General features: G+C 43.0%; 1 long non-coding RNA gene across 1 annotated transcript in view; it reads right to left on the bottom strand.

Moving 5' to 3' along the window:
• The window catches only part of LOC137214465 (uncharacterized), a 53,812-nt gene that overhangs the window by 18,057 nt on the left and 23,146 nt on the right, over positions 1–12,609 (bottom strand). The gene's annotated exons all lie outside the window — the stretch shown is intronic.

Genomic DNA, 12,609 nt, shown 5'->3' with positions numbered 1-12,609 from the left:
AAACAAAATTGATAAACCATTAGCCAGACTCATCAAGAAAAAAAGGGAGAAGACTCAAATCAATAGAATTAGAAATGAAAAAGGAGAAGTAACGACTGACACTGCAGAAATACAAAGGATCATGAGAGATTACTACAAGCAACTCTATGCCAATAAAATGGACAACCTGGAAGAAATGGACAAATTCTTAGAAATGCACAACCTGCCGAGACTGAATCAGGAAGAAACAGAAAATATGAACAGACCAATCACAAGCACTGAAAATGAAACTGTGATTAAAAATCTTCCAGCAAACAAAAGCCCAGGACCAGATGGCTTCACAGGCGAATTCTATCAAACATTTAGAGAAGAGCTAACACCTATCCTTCTCAAACTCTTCCAAAATATAGCAGAGGGAGGAACACTCCAAAATTCATTCTACAAGGCCACCATCACCTTGATACCAAAACCAGACAAGATGTCACAAAGAAAGAAAACTACAGGCCAATATCATTGATGAACATAGATGCAAAAATCCTCAACAAAATACTAGCAAACAGAATCCAACAGCACATTAAAAGGATCATACACCATGATCAAGTGGGGTTTATTCCAGGAATGCAAGGATTCTTCAATATAGGCAAATCAATGTGATACACCATATTAACAAACTGAAGGAGAAAAACCATACGATCATCTCAATAGATGCAGAGAGAGCTTTTGACAAAATTCAACACCCATTTACGATAAAAACCTTGCAGAAAGTAGGCATAGAGGGAACTTTCCTCAACATAATAAAGGCCATATATGACAAGCCCACAGCCAACATCATCCTCAATGGTGAAAAACTGAAAGCATTTCCACTAAGATCAGGAGGAAGACAAGGTTGCCCACTCTCACCACTCTTATTCAACATAGTTTTGGAAGTTTTAGCCACAGCAATCAGAGAAGAAAAGGAAATAAAAGGAATCCAAATCGGAAAAGAAGAAGTAACGCTGTCACTGTTTGCAGATGACATGATACTATACATACAGAATCCTAAAGATGCTACCAGAAAACTACTAGAGCTGATCAATGAATTCGGTAAAGTTGCAGGATACAGAATCAATGCACAGAAATCTCTGGCATTCCTATATACTAATGATGAAAAATCTGAAAGTGAAGTCAAGAAAACACTCCCATTGGGCTTCCCTTGTGGCGCAGTGGTTGAGAGTCCACCTGCTAACGCAGGGGACACGGGTTCATGCCCCAGTCTGGGAAGATCCCACATGCCGCGGAGCGGCTGGGCCCGTGAGCCATGGCCGCTGGGCCTGCGCGTCTGGAGCCTGTGCTCCGCAACGGGAGAGGCCCCAGCAGTGAGGGGCCCGCGTACCGCAAAAAACAAAAACAAAAACAAAAACTCCCATTTACCTTTGCAACAAAAAGAATAAAATATCTAGGAATAAACCCACCTAAGGAGACAAAAGACCTGTATGCAGAAAATTATAAGACACTGATGAAAGAAATTAAAGATGATACAAATAGATGGAGAGATATACCATGTTCTTGGATTGGAAGAATCAACATTGTGAAAATGACTCTACTACCCAAAGCAATCTACAGATTCAATGCAATCCCTATCAAACTACCACTGGCATTTTTCACAGAACTAGAACAAAAAATTTCACAATTTGTATGGAAACACAAAAGACCCCGAATAGCCAAAGCAATCTTGAGAACGAAAAACGGAGCTGGAGGAATCAGGCTTCCTGACTTCAGACTATACTACAAAGCTACAGTAATCAAGACAGTATGGTACTGGCACAAAAACAAAAGATAGATCAGATAGATCTATCTTTAGATGGAACAGGATAGAAAGCCCAGAGATAAACCCATGCACATATGGTCACCTTATCTTTGATAAAGGAGGCAGGAATGTACAGTGGAGAAAGGACAGCCTCTTCAATAAGTGGTGCTGGGAAAACTGGACAGGTAAATGTAAAAGTATGAGATTAGATCACTCCCTAACACCATACAGAAAAATAAGCTCAAAATGGATTAAAGACCTAAATGTAAGGCCAGAAACTATCAAACTCTTAGAGGAAAACAAAGGCAGAACACTCTATGACATAAATCACAGCAAGATCCTTTTTGACCCATCTCCTAGAGAAATGGAAATAAAAACAAAAATAAACAAATGGGACCTAATGAAACTTCAAAGCTTTTGCACAGCAAAGGAAACCATAAACAAGACCAAAAGACAACCCTCAGAATGGGAGAAAATATTTGCAAATGAAGCAACTGACAAAGGATTAATTTCCAAAATTTACAAGCAGCTCATGCAGCTCAGTAACAGAAAAACAAACAACCCAATCCAAAAATGGGCAGAAGACCTAAATAGACATTTCTCCAAAGAAGATAATACAGACTGCCAACAAACACATGAAAGAATGCTCAACATCATTAATCATTAGAGAAATGCAAATCAAAACTACAATGAGATATCATCTCACACCCGTCAGAATGGCCATCATCAAAAAATCTAGAAACAATAAATGCTGGAGAGGGTGTGGAGAAAAGGGAACCCTCTTGCACTGCTGGTGGGAATGTGAATTGGTACAGCCACTATGGAGAACAGTATGGAGGTTCCTTAAAAAACTACAAATAGAACTACCATATGACCCAGCAATCCCACTACTGGGCATATACCCTGAGAAAACCATAATTCAAAAAGAGTCATGTACCAAAATGTTCGTTGCAGTTCTATTTACAATAGCCCGGAGATGGAAACAACCTAAGTGCCCATCATCGGATGAATGGATAAAGAAGATGTGGCACATATATACAATGGAATATTACTCAGCCATAAAAAGAAACGAAATTGAGCTATTTGTAATGAGGTGGATAGACCTAGAGTCTGTCATACAGAGTGAAGTTAGTCAGAAAGAGAAAGACAAATATGGTATGCTAACACATATATATGGAATTTAAGGGGGAAAATGTCATTAAGAACCTAGGGGTAAGACAGGAATAAAGACACAGACCTACTAGAGAACGGACTTGAGGATATGGGGAGGGGGAAGGGTAAGCTGTGACAAAGCGCGAGAGAGGCATGGACATATATACACTACCAAACGTAAGGTAGATAGCTAGTGGGAAGCAGCTGCATAGCAGAGGGAGATCAGCTCGGTGCCCTGTGACCGCCTGGAGGGGTGGGATAGGGAGGGTGGGAGGGAGGGAGACGCAAGAGGGAAGAGATATGGGAACATATGTATATGTATAACTGATTCACTTTGTTATAAAGCAGAAACTAACACACCATTATAAAGCAATTATACCCCAATAAAGATGTTAAAAAAACAAAAAACAAAAAAAACCAAGATTCAAATCCATTCATGATAAAAATTCTTACCAAAGTGGGTATAGAGGGATCATATCTCAATATAATCAAAACTATTTATGACAAACCCATAGCCAACATAATACTCAATGGTGAAAAGCTGAAAGCCCTCCCGCTAAAAATCTGGAACAAAACCAGGATGCCCAGTCTCACCTCTTCTATTTAACATAGGATTGGAGTCCTAGCCACAGCCATAAGACATGAAAAGAAATAAAATGTAAACAAATTTGAAGGGAAGAGGTAAAATTGCCATTATATGCAGATATGACACTATATATAGAAAACCCTAAAGACTCCACACAAAAGCTACTAGAACTGATAAACGAATTCAGCAAGGGAGCAAGATGCAACATTAACACACAGAAATGGGTCACATTTCTGTACACCAGCAATGAAATATCAGAAAGGGAATGAAATATCAGAAAGGGAATTTAAATAAACAACACCTTTTCTTTTATTTTGGCTGCACCACCTGGCATGCAGGATCTTAGTTCCCCAACAAGGGATTGAACCCGTGCCCCCTTCAGTGGAAGCATGGAGTCATAACCACTGGGCTGCCAGGGAAGTCCAACAATACCTTTTAAAACTGCACCCCCAAAAATAAAATACTTAGGAATAGACCTGACCAAGGAGGTGAAAGACTTATACACTGAAAACTATAAAACATTAATAAAGGAAATTGAAGCTGATTCAAAAAATGTAAAGATACCCCATGCTCTTGGATTGGAAGAATTATATTGTTAAAATGGCCATTCTACCCAAAGCAATCTACAGATTTAATGTGAGCCCTATCAAATTACCCATGACATCTTTCACAGAACTAGAATGAGTAATTCTAAAATTCACATGGAACCATGAAAGACCCAGAATTGCCAAAGCAATCCTGAAGAAAAGGAACAAAGCAAGAGCCATATCCCTCCCAGACTTCAGACAATATTACAAAGCTACAGTAATCAAAACAGCATGGTACTGGCACAAAAACAGACGTATGGATCAATGGAACAGAATAGAGACCCGAGAAATCAACCCACACATCTACGGTCAATTAATCTTCGACAAAGAAGGCAAGAATATACAATGGGAAAAAGGCTCTTCAGCACGTGGTGCAGGGAAAGTTGGACAGCCGCATGTAAATCAGTGAAATCAGAACACACCCTCACACCATGCACAAATATAAACTCAAAATGGCTTAAAGACTTAAACATAAGACATGACACCATAAAACTCCTAGAAGAGATCACAGGCAAAACATTCTCTGACATAAATCGTACTATCGTTTTCTTAGGTCAATCTCCCAAGGCAATAGAAATAAAAACAAAAATAAACAAATGAGACCTAATCAAACTTAAAAGTTTTACACAGCAAAGAAAATGATAAACAAAGTGAAAACACAACCTACAGAGTGGGAGAAAATACGTGCACGTGATGCAATCGACAAGGGCTTAACTTCTAAAAGTTACAAACAGTTCATACAACTCAACAACAGCAACAACAAACAAACCACCCAATTGCAAAAATGCGCAGAAGACCTAAACAGACATTTCTCCGAAGAAGAAATACAGACGGCCAGTAGGCACGTGAAGAGATGCTCAACATCGCTAATGATTAGAGAAACGCAAATCGAAACTACCGTGAGGCACCACCTCACACCGGTCAGAACGCCATCATTAAAAAGTCTACAATAACACATGCCGGAGAGGGTGTGAGGAAAGGGGACCCCCCCTGCACTGTTGGTGGGAATGTAAATTGGTGCAGCCACTATGGAGAACAGTATGGAGGTTCCTCACAAAACTAAAAGTAGAGTTGCCGCAGGATCCAGCAATCCCACTCCTGGGCATATGTCCAGAGAAAACTATAATTTGAAAATATACATGCACCCCAACGTTCACTGCAGCACTAGTTACAAGAGCCAAGACACAGAAACAACCAAAAGGTCCACCGGCAGATGAACGGAAAAGAAGATGTGGTACATGTATACAATGGAGTACTACTCAGCCATAAAGAGGATGAAATAATGCCATCTGCATCAACACGGATGCAACTAGAGATTATCATATGAAGTGAAGTAGGTCAGAAAGACAAATACCATCTGTTATCACTTATATGTGGAATCTAAAATATGACACAAATGAACCTTTCTATGAAACAGAAACAGACTCACGGACATAGAGAACAGACTGGTGGTTGCCAAGGGGACGGGGGCTGGGGGAGGGATGGAGTGGGAGGTTGGGGTGAGCAGATGTGAGCTTCTGTATACAGAATGGATAAACAACGTGGTCCTACCGTACAGCACAGAGAACTACATTCAATACCCTACGGTAAAGCGTAATGGAAAAGATTATGTAAAAACAGAATATGTATGTGTGTGTATAACTGAAACACTTTGCTGTGCAGCAGAAATTAACACAACACTGTAAATCAACTAGACTTCAATTAAAACACATACACACATAAAGTGGGAAAAAAAAGGAAGATCTGGGGAATAAAATGCCCACAAATACTCTTAAATGCGCTGACATACTCCTGGGGACACAGAAGTCCATGCACACGTGCAGCTCTGTGTGCGTGCGTAGGACATAACTGAGAACATCCTATTTTCTCATTTTTGGTTAACCGTGAGGCCTTGTGGAAGCAGGAAGTCAAGGCCAAGGCAGAGCTGTAACCTGCTGGGACACTGAAGAGCCTCTGGGTAAAGGGCAGCTGACTTACTGGGTCATGGGCTTTAAGGAAATCATTAGCTGAGTACCAAGCTAGGAGCACAGAGACTTCACAACCCACACACCACAGGGAGCTCAGACTTTACAGAATTAGTTCAGGAAAGTCACTAAGCACGGCAGCAAGAGCAACCAGCAACAGCAACGGCAGCAAGTCTGGGGAGTAGGAAACTGGTTTCTCGAGTCACCACATTATATTATGTACAGTGTCTACTTTGGGGACTTCCCTGGTGGCACAGTGGTTAAGAATCCGCCTGCCAATGCAGGGGATATGGGTTCGAGGCCTGGTCCGGGAAGATCCCACACGCCGCGGAGCAACTAAGCCTGTGTGCCACAACTACTGAGCCTGCGCTCTAGAGCCTGTGAGCCACAACTACTGAGCCCACGTGCCACAACTACTGAAGCCCGCGCGCCTAGAGCCCGTGCTCCGCAACAAGAGAAGCCACCGCAATAAGCCCGCACGCGGCAACGAACAGTAGCCCCCACTCGCTGCAACTAGAGAAAGCCCGCACACAGCAATGAAGACCCAACGCAGCCAACAATAAATAAATAAACAAACAAACAAACAAATAATAAATGTGTGTGTGTATGTATGTAAATTTATTATTTTTTTAAATCAACTAATAGGTATTATCTCTGAGTAGGCCCAGATGTTAAACATACTAGATAAGTCAGTTTTCATAAATCATGTTCAAAGAACTAAATGAAATTATGTCTGAGGAATTAATATGACAGAATGGTTCTCACCAAATAGAGAATACCAGTAAAGAAAAAAATTATTTCAAAAAGAAAATGGAAATTCCGTGGTTGAAAAGTACATTAAATGAATTTGAGTGGGCAGAAGAACCAGCAAACTTGAAGATACGTCAATTGAGATTATCACATGTGAGGAACAGGGGGAAAAAAACGCATGAAGGAAAATGAACAGTTTCGGAGACCAGCAGGGTACGATCAAGGGCACCAATGACGCTTAAACGGAGTCCTAGAAGGAAAGGGAGAAACGGGAAGAAAGATGGTTAATTTCATGTCAGTTTGGCTAGGCTACAGTACACAGAATTTCAGTCAAATATTACTCTAGATGTTTCTGTGACGGTATTTTTTAGATGTGGTTAACATCTACATCACTAGAAGTTGAGTAAAGCAGACCCTCCTCCATATTATGGAGGTCACGGGAAGGCCTCATCCAATCATTTGAAGGCCTTAACAAAAAATGACTGATGTCCCCCAGTGAGGAGGGAATTCTGCCCGCCAGCCTGCTTGAAGACTCAAACTGCAGCATCCGCTGGCCCTGGGTTCAGCCTGCAGCCTCCACAATCAGAGAGACTAAGTGCTAACCAGCGAGCTATCCATTCAGCTATATATCTTCTGATGATGCTGTTTCCTTGGAGAACCCCAATACATCAGACAAAGACAAAATCAGCTTTTATATGTACAAATAACTCAGGGAAATCATGTCTAAAGAATTAATATGACAGTTAAGAGAATAGTATCTCACCAAAGACAGGGTACCAATAAAGAGAGAGAACAAAAGTTTTTAAAGACACAAGGGGAAACTCCATCATGGAAAAGTACAAAAGCTAAATGTGAGTTGGTAGAAGGAAGAACCAGCAAATTTGGAGACAGATCAACCAGTTTGGTCTAATTTGAGGAAAAGAAAGAAAAACAGTAAAAATGAACAGAGCCTCAGAGACCTGTTGGTTGCTATCAAGTGTACCAACTTAGGCACAGTGGGAATCCTAGATGGAGAGGGAGGATGGGGCAGAAAGAATATTTGAAGAAATAATGGCCCAAAGTTACCCCAATTTAATGAAGAACATTACTCTATCTCCAAGAAGCTCAATAAACTACAAGGAGATCAATTCAAAGAGCTCCACACCGAGCTGCGTCAGAATCTTACTGTCAAAAGCAAAACACGAAGAATATTGAAAGGAGCAAGAGAAAATCAGTCCAGGCCACCGGAGGGACCCTCAGTAGGATTAACAGCTGACTTCTAGTCAGAAACCATGGAGGCCAGGGACTTCCCTGGAGGTCCAGTGGCTTAAGATTTCGCCTTCTAGTGCAGGGGGTGTGGGTTCAGTCCCTGGTCGGCGAGCTAAGATCCCACATGCCTCGCGGCCAAAAAACCAAAATGTAAAACAGAAGCCATATTGTAACAAATTCAATAAAGACTTTTAAAAAATAATGGTCCACATTAAAAAAAAAACTGAAAAAAAAAAAAGAAACCATGGAGGCTAGAAGACAGTGGGATGACGTATTCAAGGTGCTGAAAGACTGTCAACCAGGAATTCTCTACCTGCTGAAACCATCCTTCAAAAAATGAAGGAGAAAGCAGGACATTTCCAGATAAACAAAAACAGAGAACTTATTGCTAGCATATCTGCCCTTCAAGAAATACTAAAAAGCGCCCCTCAGGCTCGAATGAAAATCACTAAATAAAAACTTGAATTCACATAAATAAAAAACACTGCTAAAGACAACTATACAGGTAAACAAAAGACAGTGTAAATGAACTGTTGTTTTCAACTCTTCTGTTTTATTTAAAAGACAACCACATAAAGCAGTAATTATAAAACTGTTGCTGCAGTTACAATGTATAAAGATGTAATTTGTACGTAATCTGCGGCACAAAGGCGGGAAGGAGATCGCTACGTTGGAACAAAGTTTTTGGGTACTACTGAAATTCCCTGACTGTTCAATTAAACTAGGTTATTTTAGTTAAGATGTTAACTGCAAGCCCCACACCAATTTTTTTTAACATACAGTAAAAGAAATGGGAATTTACATGGAATACTAGAAAACATCTAACAAAACAAGGCAGTGGTGGAGGAACTGACAAAGAAAACAGACAACACACAGAAAGAGCAAAATGTCAGAAGTCTTATCAGTAATTACTTTAAATGTACATGAATTAAACTCTCCAGTTAAAAGGTAGAGATTGACAGAAGTGATTTAAAAAACACTATGACTTAACTATATGCTACCTACAAGACTCAGCAAAAATTGGCCGTCTAGAAAGGAGAACTAGACAGACAACAGTCATAGCTGGAGACTTCATTCCTCTCGTTTTTCATAATGGCTGGAGTAAGTAGGCAGAAGATGAACAAGGAAACAGAGGACTTAACACCATAAACCAGCTAGACATCTATAGAACACCCCACCCACAACAGCAAGTATACAGTCTTCTCAAGTGCACGTGGAATGTGTTCCAGGAAGGACCATATGCTAGGCCATAAATCAAGGCTGTATAAATTTAAAAGGACTGAGATAATATAATATAAAGTATGTTCTCCAACCACAATGGAATAAAATCAGGAGTCAATAACAGGAGGGAATTTGGAAAATTCAAAACATATGTGGGAATTAGACATCTCACTCATAAATATTCGTAGAAGAAGTTACAAGGGAAATTAGAAAATACTTTGAGGTAATTTGACAGAAAAGAAATTGAGCTAATTCACCACATAATTAGCAAAAGAAGTATGTGGGTGGGGTGCCCACTGAGACCCCTGAGCTAATAAGGCAGCCAGAGCAGGACCTGGGCTGGAGGACATCCTTGGGGCCAGCACCGCGAACAGAGGCTTCGAGTTCCAGGTGAGATGGGGCAGACACACTTTGCCCTTCTCTGCAGCTGAATGCGGCGCTGGGCCAGAGCAGAATGTCAGCACAGCTAGTTAAGGACGGAGAAGTGAACAGCAGCGGATGCAGCTGGGAGATACCGAAATCTGAAGTACTGCTGGCCCAGCACTGAGTTCACAACTGTCTTTTCTTCCAGCGTCATCCAGCCTCAACTTAATACAGTCTGAAACCCAGAAGGCAGTAAGTGGCGCAGAGAGATCCAGGAGAAAACTTTCACTTCCGGCTGGAGGAGTGAACAGGGGGATTCCCAGTGCTCAAAGTGAGCATGGAATCCCTCCATCCTCTCACGTGGCAGGTCCAGGCCATTCTGTGGCAGGACTGGCGGCAGCTGGTGCAGGGGCCGGGGCGGGGGGAGGGTCAGCATTCTGAGGAAGGAAAACTTCTTCCGCTCTGAGACCAAGAGGGTGGGGTCAACTCCCACTGCGCTTTTCCCTCTCCCTCCTCCCACTACGTGGGCCTGGATGTGGACCCAAACATAGTTCAGGCAGAGCAGGGTAACTAGAGGCCCAAGTTTCTGCCCAGAGGATCAAAAAAGGGCTGGTGCAGAAAGCACCAGGAGACCGTGGATAGCAAGCAGCTCAGGAGTGATCCATAAAACGTCTTCTTTCACTCCAGGGCTCAGCCCACTCACACATGCATGGATTTGTTTCTAATTAGCACACTACAAACTCTGGGAACACAGAGTCCACGCACACCCAGATCACAGACTGCCATCACGCGATGCACACCTGGGACAGTTCAGAAGAAAACCACAAAGGCTCTGAACTGAGTTGACAGTGAACTACCGCTCACGGAAGCAGGTTGAAACTTACTGCTTGAATCTATCCAGGTGGGCTGCCTGATAAAACGTAAGTACCTGTCTCCATCGTTTTAAAATAAGACCCAGGGTCTCACACACCTGGGATACAGTTAAAAAATTCTTCAGCATATGAAAACCACAAAAATTCAATTCACATAGGAAAACACAATCAACAGATACCAGTGCCAAAACGGCAAAGATGTTGGAATTATCTGACAAATATGATGTTTATTATGCAAATACTCAAGAAGCAATCATGAACGTTCTTCAAACAAACGCTACAAACAGAACAGCTCATAAGAGAAATAAAAGATACCAAGAAAACCCAAGTTGACATTTCAGAACTGAAAAATAAAGTAAGCACAATAAACTCACTGTATAGACTCAACAGCAGGACGGAAAGATTCAGCGAACGTGAAGAGAGATCAATAGACATTATTCAATTTGAACTACAAAGAGAAAAATTAAATGTTAAAAACGAACAGATCCTCAAATACCTGGGGGACATAAACAAAAAGTCTAACATTCATGTGACCAGAGCCCCAGAAGGAGAAGAGAAAGAAGATGGTGCTGGGGCTTCCCTGGTGGCGCAGTGGTTGAGAGTCCGCCTGCCGATGCAGGGGACGCGGGTTCGTGCCCCGGTCCGGGAAGATCCCACATGCCGCGGCGTGGCTGGGCCCGTGAGCCATGGCCGCTGAGCCTGCGCGTCCAGAGCCTGTGCTCCGCAACGGGAGAGGCCACAACAGTGAGAGGCCCGCGTACCGCAAAAAAAAAAAAAAAAAAAATCCTCAAGTGAAATAAAGACATTTATGTAATACAAAAGTAAAAATAATTAGTCTCAAACAGACCCACACTACAAGAAGTCTTAAAAGAAGTCCTACAGACGAAAGGAAAATAATATGAGAGAATTCTGCATCTACGTAAAGAAACAAAGATCTTTCGAATTGTTAACTACATGGCTAAACAGATAAGATACAGCTCGTGTACTCCTTTAAAACATAACTGCCTGTTTACAAAGTAACAGCAATGCACTTATTGATTACAGCACAAGAAACACAAAATGTTAACAACAACAGATCAAGAAAAGTGTGGGAGAAATGCAAGTGTGTTACTGTAAGGTACTTAAAGGTAGAATTGGGACAGGCTGGGACCTGGGGCCTCTGCTGCAGGGCCTGCACCTGGACACCCGTCTCCTCCAGCAACAAATACAAAGAGATTACAAGGGACTAAAAATAACGGCGTGCATGCGCAGTTGGGGCAAATTATGAACTAGATACAAAAAGACCAAAACCCCCAACTGCCACGTCTGCAGAGCCCAGAGCAAGAGCAGAGGTCGGGCGCAAGAGCGGGGCACTGTGCGTGCCCCCTGCACTCGGCACCACAAAGGGGTGGGCAGACCACCTAAGGCACCCCTCCGGCCCTCCCCCCGGCACGCCCCTGCCCTCACCCCACAGAAGGAACCAGCTCGCCCCTCCCCGGGGAGGCAGCAAGGCAACCTGTTAGTACTGCTTCTCCCTACCCGCTTCTGTGGCAGGGATCCCGTTAGAGCCTTGCCTGAAGTTCTTCTCTGGCCCCTGATGAGTTTCTACTGATTGAGGAGGCCAAGAACCCTGGCCGGTATCAGACTTAGCGGCGCCCATCGTGGGGCAGTTGTCCCCTTCTGGGGAGAGGATCTGGGCACCTCGGGGACCACCGAATGCAGCCTCCCTGTGGCTGACAGACGGCCACCTGAATCTCCTGTTTCAGCATCACGTTTGCTAAGTCTGCCTTCCTGGCCTCTGGGGGCCTCCGGCCCCTCATTCAGGCAACGCCTTCCCCTCCCCCTTTTCTTTTCCCCTCTCCTGCTCTCTGTCCTCTCCTTCCGGGAGAGTGGATGGCAGGCAGCTACAGCATCACTCGTCTCAGCTTGTGAGACCTGCTCCCTCTGGCCGGCCACGGCTCACTTTGACGGGTGACAAGCAGAGCGGGCAGAGGCTCGCCTTGCACCGTGCAGACCCTGGTCCAGCGGGCTCCCCTTGACCGGACAGTCATGGCTGGAAGTCCAATCATCCCAGCGTTCTCACCTTTATTTTCCTGCTGTCTCTCCTTTGCAGTCTTTTCTG

Source organism: Pseudorca crassidens, chromosome 20 (assembly GCF_039906515.1).
Source record: "Pseudorca crassidens isolate mPseCra1 chromosome 20, mPseCra1.hap1, whole genome shotgun sequence".
Lineage (NCBI taxonomy): Eukaryota > Metazoa > Chordata > Mammalia > Artiodactyla > Delphinidae > Pseudorca > Pseudorca crassidens.
Note: the sequence above shows the minus strand (reverse complement) of the source record. Positions and strands in the feature narration are given on the sequence as shown.